The 13,805-nt window shown below is 41.1% G+C and overlaps 1 protein-coding gene across 2 annotated transcripts in view; it reads right to left on the minus strand.

Annotated features, from left to right (window-relative positions):
* The window catches only part of IL1RAPL2 (interleukin 1 receptor accessory protein like 2), a 385,745-nt gene that overhangs the window by 193,892 nt on the left and 178,048 nt on the right, over positions 1 to 13,805 (minus strand). The window lies entirely within an intron of this gene.

A 13,805-nucleotide genomic window follows, 5' to 3' on the forward strand; every position in this document is an offset into this window, starting at 1 on the left:
ATACCTAATGTTAATAGAATTCATTAAATATGTAGCTTTTAGAATTTATTAATCATATTAAAGTAAATGGAACATTTACTACAAGTAAATGGAATATCTTTATCCTTAATGCAGCACCTCAAATCCAACCAGGTAACTCTCAAGTTGCCTCTTCTGCATTTACAGTATCCAGCCTCAAACTGTAAATGCTGGATATCCTCATGCACTTGTTATTCCACACACATTGTCAACTGCATTCTGTCATCAAGTGATTTTTTAATTTACTTCCTAAACAAAGGTAGTGAGGAAAAATTTCTGTACGTGGGATATCATGTTTGATCCTGCTTTTAGTGACTTTTGCAGCCTTTTAATTATGTCTACCACATTTTAAGGTTTCTCTTTAATCATTCAAAAGTAACCACGACAAATGGAAGGTTTTCATTTTCCCGTCACAGTAAATCAGCTTTAAGTGTACTGTGATCACATGAGCCACATGTTGAACTTGTTGACACTGATCACTTCAATACTTTTCTGATACATAAACTTCCATGTAACATCTTGCTGCAAAAGAAACGTGTAAAAAAATAACATAAGCTCAGCAGGGAAAGGAAGCCCATTACTCAAAACATTACTCATGACAGTTTTGACAGGTGATGGGAGATCATGAAACACCTTTACTCCCAGGGTATTTCCTGTTCCTGCCCCCACCCCACAAGCAGGCGTAAAAGCAGCAGCTGTTTGTGCCAGCTGACTTCTTTTGTCACCAAGAAAGCCCCCCAAACCAAACATCACCTAAACTTACACACACACTGTTCCAGTTAACTTCAATTTTGATTTTCATTCTCATTTTGCTGACAACATCCTACTGATTTAAATAAAAATTCATTGCTTTTAACAGCTGTTCTTAATGACATCAACTGAAAGGCCAGCAGCAATTTGCTGATGTTCCTTTTCCTTACTGTTTCTTCTGCATCGTTCCTCTAACAGTGCACAAACAGGACAGGTTTGGATAATCATTATTTGAAAATCCTGTGTTGAGGCATTTGTTCTCAGTGCATCTCCTCCAGGTTTATAACATCCTTCACCATGACCAAAGCTGCACATTGTAACTTGAACATGCTCTTGCCAGGACCCCAAGAAACACCGCATTGACCTCTTTCTGTATTGCTGCTACACAGACACGGGCAACCTGCAGCAGAGCTGGAGAAGGAACCTGGTTCTCCCGGTCCTACAACCCCATCCAATCCACTTTTACATGAAATGCCTGGTTCTGACACCATGAATTATTTCATATAGGTGAAAGGACTTCTACATTGAGCATGTATCATTGTACTCCACACAGAGCTTCCTCAGAAAAGCTCTGTGCTTCTTTGAAGTCCTGCTCTTTAGGCTGGTGTGATTTACAAATAAAGAATAGTGTAGAACTCACAGGTGCCTTCTTTCAGCAAAGGATGTGCAAGGCAATGCTGAGCTCTCCAGATAGCTCATCTCTTGTTCTCCAGGACACATAGGTATTCTCAAAGGTACCCTCTCTCCCATGATTTAGCAAAGTCACAGAAGTCTAAGTAGGGTCATAAGTTGAAATGGATACAGGAGTCCAGAACTGGAATTTAGATCCAAACTAATTCAGCTGGTCTAATTATTTCAGCCAATCTAATTAATTCTGCCATTCTTGTGTCAATCAAATCTTGTCACATCATCTAATGCTTTCAAACCTGTGCTAGTTCAACAGAGTTAAACCACACCAAAGAATAACTAACAATGAGACACATGGAAAGTTTGTGGATCAAGGACAGCAGTGCCAGGTTTTCATTTATTTCACAGAGCAGAGTCACAATTAATAGGAGTTCTGCAATTAGGAACTGACCCAATACGAAATCCAAATTTGGAAACTCAAAATACCCTGTTTCCAATGAAATTTCTCCCATATCCACACCAAACAACTTGTCAAAGCACAGCTCAAATGAGCACTAAGCAACCCGCAGTGTCATTCAATACGCCTCATCCTCCACTTTAATTTGAAAATTTCTTTTCCCTTCTCATGTGCACTTCTCCACTATTCCAACTTCAGAATTTGAGCTGTTGAAGCATAGGAAGCACTGTGGAATAGATGAGAGGCATTTGAACGGTATTTCAGGTCACCAGAGTGGCTAAAAATGCCCTCCAGCTACCCCCAGAGGACAACACAGTGGTGGGGCCAGTGCTCTGTTGGCCATTGCCAGCGCTCCAATGGAGGCACTGGGCATGGTCACCTGAGCCCAGCATAGCACCTGCATCCCATGCAAGAAAGAAAAGGAAAGGAAATTTACACTAGAGACTTTTTTCCCTATTAACAGTATCTGAATGAAAGAATTTGAGCAGCCCACAGGAGGCTGACCCACACAGGGAGTGGGTTGGATGGGGAAGGTGCAGGCAGGCTGCTGCCCATGGCCCTGTCTGCCCCAGCTGCTCCCCTGTGACAGCTCTCCCTGCAGCAGGCCAGGAGGGGATAATTACAGAGAGAAGAGCACACAGGGAACAGAGCAACCAGTCATTATAGTGTTGATGACAGCTGCAGAGGGGAGAAGTCTCAAAGAGCACCTTGACTAAATCTTAATTATTGAAGAAAGACTAATCAAACAGGAGATGATTTTTTCCCCTTGCTCTTTTTTTCTTGTTAAATACAGGTAAGAATGTTTCCTCTTCTGAAGCTGTAGAGGCTAAAATCTAGGTCAGGGCTCCCTGCACTCACATGGAAACTGGAATTTTTCCTCTTGCTGTGCTGTCAGTCACTGGAGCGTGAGTATTGTTAGATTCGTTTGGAGTATTCTCCAAGCTGTCATTACAAATGACTGGAGCTGCTTAGGTGGCGTTCAGCACTCCATTATCCAGAACAAAGTTTGCTGTCATTTTTGTTGGGCTGGCTCTCAATATGTAATATAATCTGGTTAGTGAGAAAAATAATAGCATTAGAGAGGCACTTATATAATAAATGTATATACACCATTTCTCTGCTACCCTATAATCACTTGGTAAGTGCCTGACTGAAAGCTCATTCAAATTAAATCCTGTTTATTGTGGATGTACTTTACACACTTCCAAGACAGTTGAGATTTTGTCTGTTTGTTTATTTTTAAATTTAGAACACTAAGCGAATGTGGGAAACACTGTCCCATTTTTATCCCAGGTTCCTAAGGAGAAGTGGTTTGCCCACCTATCTGTCAATCTTCCCCATCCCCTTAGCATAACTTCTACCCCAGCTAACTAAATTCAACCCTATTGCACAGAACATGAAAGTGCTCAGAAGTGCTCTCTCCTGCCTGGGTGCAGAACAGTGTCCCATCGTGTCCCCCATGAACTGGGAAGCACAGCAGCAGTGAACCACAGTGCAGCCCAAAGGGGCCCATCCCAGTTACCTACCCAGGCTACTGCAACCTGAGCAGAGAGTGAATCTAAAATGAAGGCTACAAAACTATTAAGGAAAATATAGATTGAGTTGGCTGACAATAAGTTACTGTACTTTTATGTTAGCAATCACCCAAAGCATGTACTGCATCTTCTTCCTCAACATTTCCTGGCAATTTTCCATTACTCCTATTTTAAATAAATCTAGTTGTCTAGGGAGTCTAGATGCATTTTAACATAAACCATAATAATTTATAAGCAATTATAGAGGAGCATGTACATCATCTCTAAGTAATTTGTCTTTCTGATTGCTGTCACATGAATAATTTTTTGCATTGCGCATCTGCCTGTTATAATTTTTATAGGGATCTGTCACCTACAGCAATTTATATCATGGCATTGTTAAACATGTTTGCCTACCTTGTTACCTGAAAATCTCATTTTAAATTGAAATCATCTCCAAACAAATCATTAAAAAAATAATACGCTAGCTAATGTATTAAATTTATTGCTCCGCAAAGCAGGCAATGCTTGTGACTGTAGGTACATAGTCAGAAGTAAAACCACCATTCCTCTAATACAAGAGTTATATTTTTATGTATATGTTAGCTGTAGAACAGCAGAGTCCAGGAACTGATATCCATCATGCTCAGGGTTTGCAGATGTGTAGCAATGATAGATGCACTCCATTAAGAACGTCCAAAGAGAGATGCAAATTTTTTAGAGCCTTAAAGGGGAGCAATCAGTTACAGCCTTTACATTTTTGCCAACTTGATATTTTCAGATCTTGATTCTGGAGAAAAGGGAACACGCCCTGCATTTGAGCATACCTGGCAAAGCCCTTAGCAGCCTTGGCTGGACATGATTGTCTCAAGGGTCAGGGTGTTGGATCAGCCTTGCCATATGTAATTGGTTTCACATCTCTGGATTTTTGGCTGCACTGTGCTAACGCTGCTGCATTAGCAGCAGACCTCTGCCAGCTTCTCATCACAGCCTGGCACTGCCATGTGAGGCCTGAACATCAGCAGAGCCCAGTGTATGTCCCCTGTCTCCTCCCAGAGCCCTTCCCAGCTCCTCACACCATGAGGTGTTGGAGACCTGAGCTGCCTAAAAACTGTCAGCAACCACCACAACCCTTCCAGTGCTCTTTAAATACTCCAGTACTCAGAGACACACTTGCTGCACAGAGAACACACTGCAAAGAACACTTTCTTGACCACTTTGTGCACTATTCAAAATCAAGGATGTTACTCCCAAAGCATGGTGAGATCTGTGTGTGTGGCGCGCTCTCATCTTAGCTGACCGACCAAACTGAATGATGAAAGAACACTCTCATAACTGTTAATAAAAATTCACTCTACTGAGAGACATCTGAGCTGGTATCTCTGACATGAAGAGCAAGTTACCTGGCTTTGCAGGGGAGAAGGAGAAGCCCATGCTGGCAATACTCCACAAGGGAGAGTGGCCCTGTCCAGCAGCAGAGGTGCATTTTCAAGAGCAGGTAGGGAGAGGAGGAGGGGGAAGTTCAGGTAAAGTGTCTGTCATGTCTCTTTTCTGTGAGTTTTACCCTTCTTTGAACCAAGTAGACTCTAGGTTTTGACTCTATGTCCATATTTATAGCCCATTTTTTAGAAAACCTTCTAATAGTTTTCCCCTGAGGGACACATAATAAAAAAATATATCTGTTGGAGATAAGATCACTTAGAAGACAACAACTCTTGAGCAAAACCAAGTTTATTGTGGTTCAAGATGGGTGAATTTTGCCATGCTTCTCCTACAATCCTGTCAACAACTCTTACTAATTCTTTTCTATGAAACCTTGTTTCAGGAATAAACCAAGATTTTTTTGCCGTAGAAACACAACATGTGAGAACAGGATCACTCATAGACTTTGCAGTTTTTCTACTCTGATCTCATTTTCTGAATATTTTCCAGCAAGAATTAGACTATTCTAACTTAATTAAAAATGTCTGGGGCTTTCAAGGCATATAAAAGTGCAAATATTCTAAAATTTCTAAGTCAAGGAATGATGAGTGCAAAAAATCTTCATTAAATTTAGCAACCTGCAAACGTTTCTCCAAATCTGGGCCGAAAATAAGGAAAAATGCATTTAGACAACCTTATACACTACCTAACTTTTTTACTAATTTTGATCAAAGCTTCAAATTTCTGTAGGATGGGCTAAAAGGTTTTTAAGACTTGTGTATGCTTCATTTTTTTGACCAGTTTTTCTTATGATCCACAGCTAAACAGCCCAACTCAAATGTCAAATATTCCAGCCGAACACTCATCATTTCCTTTGAGGTCAAACTCACTGTAAATATATATTGCCAGAGGTTCAAATAACCACAGATTGCTCTGCCCTGAATTACATATGCTTATGGAGCCAGGAGCATTTTAGCCTTGTGTTGAAAATGCAAAAGAGCGAGCATACTGGTAGATCACCAAAATTCTCAAGGGAGAGAAAAAACCCTGAACAAAGTCTCAGCTTCCAGGAGCAATGGCATATTAATGGGGTCAGGGCTTAGAAATTATACTTGAAGAACGAAAATGCTGCAGCAACGTCAGTAGAAGTGACTGGACGGAGGCATTTCATCCTGTAGCACTTGTCAGAGCCAGCTTTTCAGGTGGCACCTTATCACAGGGGTTTTCTGGAACGCTTGCTGATGGAGAGAAGAGCAAATCGCAGCTGGCAGGTTAAGATTTTGCTGGAGACAGGGAGGTCTGAGACACATTCTGTGAGGGAAAGGAAATCTCTGTTCTCATCATATTCTTTGCTACCTCTTCCAAGTCAGATGTTCCCGGAGACAGATGGAACCTGAAGTGCCCTTCCAAAGCTGTGCTCTTTGCGTTCAGCTGATCGCTCTGCTGAGCACAGAGAAAGAGAGGGGGAGGGCACTAAAACAACTCTTTAAAATGCAGCATATTCACCCTAAAAATGAGTATTTGGTGACCTTGATCTCCTAATCACTTCAGTATCTGGCAGGTTTTTAAAGAGCCTGTGTTGAAGTAAACAGTACAGAAATTGGAACTTATAAAAATGGTTTGGCTTAAAATATTCAGTGCAATGCCTTGATTCTCTGCAGCTGTCGCCATGTTAGAAAACAATGTAAAAGGCACCTTGAAAATCAACAGCAGTAGAGCCAGGACATGTAAAATAAAGAAATCATACTTCATGGCTTCATGCTTCCATGTATTTTGTGAAGTCTCAGCCATGGGTTCAAGGCATATGTCCCAGCCTGTCCTGCCTTCTCAGCACTCCCAGCACTGCCTGGCCCCCGTCCTTCCTACTCCAGTTCCCCTCCCACCATGGGGCATCTCCTGCCTCTGCCCAGCCTCCCTCTTTGTTCCAAGGCAGTAAAGCCAAGCAGGTGATCTGCAAAGAACCAGGCATCCAAAATACTAAATCTCTTTTCTTCTTTGAGGATCTATAAATTAATACCTATTTCTTCAAAGTCAGCCATGAAATAACATGATTAAATTAGCACCAACTAGCCTGGGAACTTTATCTTAAGCAAGGAAAGTATGTTGCTCTAGATTGAAGTGGCTAGATCAGATACAGGATGTTACATCTGCTTCTTGGACTGAACAAATAACAAAACATTCCTGTTTAAATCCTAAAACTTTAATTCCATAAATTAACATCTCACACAACCAAAAAGTCAGTGCAAACACCAGTATGAACTCAAAGGCTTTAAATTAATGTTCATCCAGATCTGAAACCCATCTGAAGAAGGAATTTTATTTTCTTGTCTACAAAACCCAGTAAACAAAAAACCTTCCCTTTTCCAAGCTTCAAAATGGGGAAAAAAGTCTGTTTTTCTAGCATGTTGCACAGTGGATGTTGCCATTTTTGTTAGCTCTTTGGATTCCTGAGGGAATTAATGAATGACAGAAAAGCTCAAAGAGAGATTTCCCAGCATCTGATATTTCCTTAGTGCACAGAACTATGTTCAGACAAAGGAGATAGAAAGAAAGAAGAATCAGTTTCTAAGGGAGAACAGTGACTGATACCAATAACAAGTAAAAAAGACTGAAGATATTTCTTTGCATTTATAAATAAAAGTTTTATCCTAACTCAATTTCGGGTAAGGAGCAACACACTAAAGACACACTTTATACCTGAAGGTATGTGCATTAAATATTTTAAGTGCTGTTGACTACACAGGAGCTCTTTAAAGACACTCTCCAAGACAGTTTCAATATTCTCCAGCCAACTACATTAACCACATAAAATTTCACACAGTTTTGTTTTCATGTCTTTAGCACCATCCAAACTTTGGGAACAAAGCTGAATTCATCTCAATAATTGATGAGTCTCTTTTCATTGGCTTCTTTGAATAAAGTTACTTAAGGTAAAGTAAATGAAAACTAGGTCCCAGATCAGGCAGTTGCACTCTCAAGTAATCACACAATTAGAAAACTCTCCATCCACTGCTTGTTATTCCCAGAAGGGAGTAGTAGGAAAGAATTGTGAATAATAAGAATTTAAAGAGAATGAACCTCTATTAACTTGGTAGCCCCTGTGGGGTAGAATAACTGGTGTACACACACAAGATTATTTTATCTGGCATCTGTTTTTCAAGTATGTGGACAGTTTGAATTGGATTATCTGCTCTGAGGGCACAGTCCTCTTGAGTTTGGATTAGGTTAGGAAGTTGGGCTCCCTGTTGAATACATAGGGCTAAATCAGTTTCTTCCACTGTGTGTAGAGGTCAATCCTTGAGTGACACAGGTCTGTTGTAAGAGCTCCTACCACACCTCCTGTGTGGCAGAGGCAGAGTGCTCGACGGGAAAGGAGAGCAGGGAGACTATCAAGAGAGCCCACACCAAAGGAAAGCAGGACTGAGTTATTCCTGGGGATGATCTCCATGGTGTTCGTGCAAGGTTTAAGCAATCATTCACTGGAACACCTCAGCAGGGACATTTCTGGTAACCCAAATTCCCCATTTACCATGGGCAACTGGTGCCTGACCACTGCTCCTGCCTGTCTCCCAACCAACTGTGCCATCCTCCTGGCCTTGGAGCAGAGCCAGAATCCAGACCTCTAGAGTTCTCTTCCAACCCATTCAATCCTATGGTTTATCCTACCACCAACATAGCCCTTCACAATCCACAGACACATAAAGAGAGCCTTTCTCACAGATACCCAGATCTGGGTGCACACCTGCACTACCCTACTCATTAATCATTTATTTTGTAGCTTACAAAGATGCAATCAATCCATCAGAAGATTATCAAATGTTTTGCAAAACTGGTTCCCCATCATAAACACACTCGGTAGAATGAACATTTTGGGGCTTGGACATCTGTAAAGTAGTGGATGAACATACAGCAATGTTAAAAAAAAAAAAAAAAAAGAAGAAAAAAAAGAATGCCTAATTTTCAATCAGGACATGCACATGAATAGAAGGGAACAAGTCAAGTTCATCTAATTTACTCACAATAAATAACCAGCTTTGGTAATTTGCTTTGCTTTTACTCTACACATTTACTTTTGGATATGGAAACACACTTGCCATTTTAGAATTGCTGTACCATTCTTCTTGTTATCTGGCACAGATAATTTCAGCTGCAGTGAGCCAATTACCATTTCCACCTGCATGACAGGAGGACCTCTGTTTGAAAAGGTTGTGACCCACACTCTAACCTAGGTTGGAATTCCTCCTCTCATTTTAATTTATTATCTGCACGTATGCAGCAGAATTTAAATAGGAAACTCTCCTGACTGCAGAACACACTGGATTCCATTTCAGTAAAAAGAACATTCACATATCAAGAGTATCTGCTTTTATAGGATAGTCATGAATAGAAGTGTTAGTGTGTTATTTGATTAAAATTTCCCTAAGTGATGAATTAAGAAATGCTTCCAAAATGAGATATTTTTGAACAGTAAACATTGTTCTTAAGATTTGTTTCTATTTAAAATAAACAAACAGGGTTATTCTAATTGCAATCCATTATAATTGCATGTAAGAAAGAAAAATGAAGGATGATTGAAAAATGAGCCCTTACAAGAGCTACCTGTGCTAGAGATGTGTCTCCCCAGGTAAAGTGGCAATGCAATGCTGTGCTCTGGAACACAGTATTGCACATTTGCTTAGGAACACCTTTACATTTACATATCCGTTTTCTAAAAGCTGCCAGTTGCAACGTCCTGCAGCACTGCATCCACCGGCAGCCCCTCACCTTCAATGAGAACAAGGGGCATGTTGATGGGACCACATCCACCCTCTTTTCTGAAATAAAAGGCCCTGGGGGGGACTGCTGTCACTGCCCCCCCCACGGCCTGCCAGTTCCCTAAACCTCCATGTGAAAATAAATCTTCCTTCTTAACCCCTCTGAAGTTCCAAGCTAGCCCAGGCCTTCTTAGGCTTTGGAGGAATATTTCATAGATGTGAAAAAGGACCCAAAAGAGGCTCTGACCCTCAGCTGCAAATCAAGATGTTTATTTCAGGTGGTCTCCAGAGGGAAAGAGGGTGTACACAGAGGAACAGGGTCTTTTCTCAGCTCTTGCCAGGGAGGGGCAAATTGGGACACAGCCAATGGGGTCAGAAAGGTAAAGAAGGGTCAAACTACATGGTACAAGCTCTAGGGGTCCCTGAGGGAGGAGAAACCATTCCCACAGGGGAATGTAACACCCACCCACTCCAGATGAGTCATGAGCAGTGACTCTGAGCAGCACTGGTCACCATGACTCCTCTCAGTCCCCTCCCAAGCTCTCATTCCTGAGACCTTGCTCCTCCCTTGCCCCAGTCGTGAAGATCATCCCTTATTGGGGTAGAGGGGCCATTTTGTTGTCACTGGTACTGCAGCTCCACATGTGGTCCATTCCTAAGGCCCTTCATCCTATTTCAAATAATTTTCCAAAGTCTTTACTCAGGAGATTCAGAGCAGAGGCAACACTAACTGAAATCCCACAAAAACTGGCCCTGCTTCAAGCTGACACAAAGCAGTGACTATCTTTAAAATGAGAACCACCATGAAGCAGACAGACCCCAAACCAGCCCAGCTTACAGCCTTCTCCTCACACTTCCCTGTAACTTCACAAGCCAGGAACAAAATTGGCAACAGAAAGATTTCATTTATTAGTAAGCAGAAGTAACAAACTGCAAATACTTCATTACTAATACATCATTTGCTCAGAACGGCACAAAACAAACAAGTCTGTGTTTTATTCATGGGCCTCCTGTCATCCTCAATGGCCCTGACTCGCTGCAAAACATGCAGCTGCTGCCTGTTCCACCAAAAAGGAATGGGAGGATGGAGATGTTTGAGCTCCAGGGCTGAGGCTGAGCAAAGGTGGGAGCTGAGAATACAGGAGGGGAACTGGAGAGCTCTCAGCACCTCCGGCCTTTCTTTGGATGTCAACACATCCTCCAGGTGAGACAGCACATCATTATTAAATCATCACAGCGCAACAGTAAAAACTTGTTGTAAAAACCTCCACCTGAGCTACTGATAAACCAGAAAAATTGCATAACCAGAGCAACATGTTTAATTAATGTCTCTCCACTGGTGACCCAATACTCAGAAAGCAATGTGGAAACGGCTCATTTGCTCACTCACTCCCAGTTTCTCATCCTAACCCACATTCCACCATTTCCTGTCCCAGCCTTGGGAATTGACTGCCATGACAGCTTGAAGCCAACTGTTTTATTAATATTTTAAAATTATTAATACAGCAAAGCATGGAGGTGACTACAGCTAGATTGGCCACTGTAAAGATCACCCCAAAGAAAACCACTAGGTTTTCCACTTAAGAAACCCTGCTTTGAAACATGGAAAATCAGCACTTCAATTCTTACACAGAAAAAAACTCACAGTGATTAGGGAAGACAGGACAGAAATGCAAAGCTGGATCCCTTCTTTTTCCCTCCACCTTCTTCATAGAGACAGGACTCATTTCCAAGCCTGACTGAAGCTACCTCAGTAAGTTTGAGGCTCCAAATGCTCAGTGCCTGGGGGACTTTCATCCCTGCTCAGGGCAGGCAGGCTGCCCCTGCTTCCCTGAGGGCTCCTGCCTCTCACGTCAGGGCTGGGGCTCTCCTGTCTGCCTGTTCCTGATCCTTCCCTCACTGCCCCTGCTAAACCTAAGTAGAATTCACCAAATAGTGGGGAAGTTGGAGATGGGAGGGAGGACTAATTATGACACACAGTGTGGTGTGTGGATACATTCCCAATTAAAAATGCTCTATTTAGTTCAACCCAATTTTATTATTGTTTAGACTGTATTATTTTTTTCAGCCCACAATGACAGATTTTTCAGTTGAGATGACAGAACTGTCATCTGTCCAGCTCTACATCTGAAGGAAGAGGAAAACGATTGTTCCCAACTGGAGAGGAAAAAGCACACAGGAGGCATGTGACCTCAGGGTAGGGATTTTGGGTACAGACAGGGAAGTGAAGTGAGAGGTGTCTGACAGACTAAGACGTGTTACTGGGGCACAAAAAAAAAAAAAGAAAAGAAAAGAAAAGCAAGCAGTTTGAATCTGCTCTTATCAGGGTTAAAGCAGAACTTAATAGCAACAAATCATTCTTGTGTTCAAAAGATACAGGGTCCAGCCTCAGAGGTGTGGATGGCATCCAGCTCCCACGGAGATCAGTGCACCCCACACAACCTCTGCATCCTGCAGCGCTGGAGGACGACACTCTGGGGAGCACGTCCCTACAGCAAACCCTCTTTGTGAGAGGGGGAGAAGAGTAAAACAGAGAGAGGCTCTGTTAGAAGCAGGCATATGAATCAGAAATAGAGATGCAGGCATCATGCAAACTGTGTTAAGAGAACTGCTGATAAAGAGGACTTCTTCAAAGATAAAGACTGTCTGTCATATTTCTGTTAAAAATAAGACTATCACAAATGCAATCATATTTTTTCATGTGTCACTTGTGAAATAAATGATATTTCACTGGGAGGTTGACAGTGTACGAAATGCAATTAGAATGATTTACATATTAAAGACATTATTATGTCTTCATTGTAAATATTTCCATCATGATGACTTTGAACAGAATCTTTGCAAACAGAAATATAAATATCCTCATGCCAGATTTCACATAATCTGAAATCATGCTGTGTCAAATTGTCAGTTTTAAGAATTCTCCTAAGCCACTACAAATCCCATTTTAATCTCTCCAAAGACTCGTCTGCTTTTACATAATTGAAAATAACCACTGCTTGTAATGTGTTAATTCTGATGAGCAGTGAATAACATGATGCCAGAACCCTTCCAGCCAGCCACTGTTTTTAAAAACTGTACTAAGCTTTCAATTGCCACACTGCCTAGAGCTGCATAAACCTTTACAATGCTTTTTGTTGTTGTTATTGTTTAATGCTAAATATTATGAAGTATGCCATCAAAATCATGAGAGCTGGATTTTTTTTCCTCGTCCCTGGGACTGATTAGTGTGTCTTCAGTAAGAAAGATACGCAAATACAACCTCATTAAGGAGCTGCGAACTTTAGATAACAAAAAGCACCACTAATGGCCCAATTGCTATTGAACAGCTTCTCCTGCTAGAAGAGACAAATCCACTCAGCAGGAATCATGGACCCTGCACTTCTTTGCTTCTATTTGCATATATTTAAAAATAGTCTTGGCACTCCAGAGAGCACGGCTAACATGAAGGATGTGAGGGATGACAGCAGTGTTCCACCAGACCCACAGCAGACATGCAAACACAGGCATGGACAAAGGGGGCTGGGGTTACAAGAATATAGTGCAAGAAGAGTGACTTTCAAGCTGGTTCTTCAAACTCTGCATTAATTAGGAAAGGATTTCTCAAACTCCCATGCATCTCCAAACTTTGTGCTGGGAAAACCATTTACTGCTAAATGGCAAGTGTAGGCTGCATGCTTAAATATTCTGAATTTTTGGTTCTCTGAATAACTGTTAACCCAACATTATTCCTGTCTACCTTGGGTTTTTAAATGGAATTACATATAGCCTGCAGCTCCAAATCTAAATGAAAAATAGAGCTCCAATTGAACCTTAAGGAAAAAAAAAGGCAAAAGTTAATGAGATTTAAATTAGTAACAGCCAAAGCTTTCCCTTAAAGAAAACATTATTGATTTTAAAGAGCTACCTAATGAAAAAGAATGGCACTCATTTAAGACTTTGCATGAACTACATTAGAGTTTCATTTGTAATAATAAATAAGGATGTGCTTTACAGTCCAATTAATCAGCAGAATTTATGTACATATTTTTATGAGTTAACTACACATTCCCTAAGCCGTTAATCACAGTTTTGGGTGAACTGTTTATAGTAGTAAAGAAATTACCATTTCTAAGGCCCAGACTGTAAAGATAATTAAGTACCAGTTCCCTATAAGAGTTAAACACCTATACAGTTTCTGGGTTTATAATCTATTCTTCATTTGAAAAATGGAAATGCATAGTGTTTTGCTTTATTCTTCATTTAAAAAATGTTTCTGTTTTC

This window comes from Prinia subflava, chromosome Z (assembly GCF_021018805.1).
Source record: "Prinia subflava isolate CZ2003 ecotype Zambia chromosome Z, Cam_Psub_1.2, whole genome shotgun sequence".
In the NCBI taxonomy this organism is placed as follows: domain Eukaryota; kingdom Metazoa; phylum Chordata; class Aves; order Passeriformes; family Cisticolidae; genus Prinia; species Prinia subflava.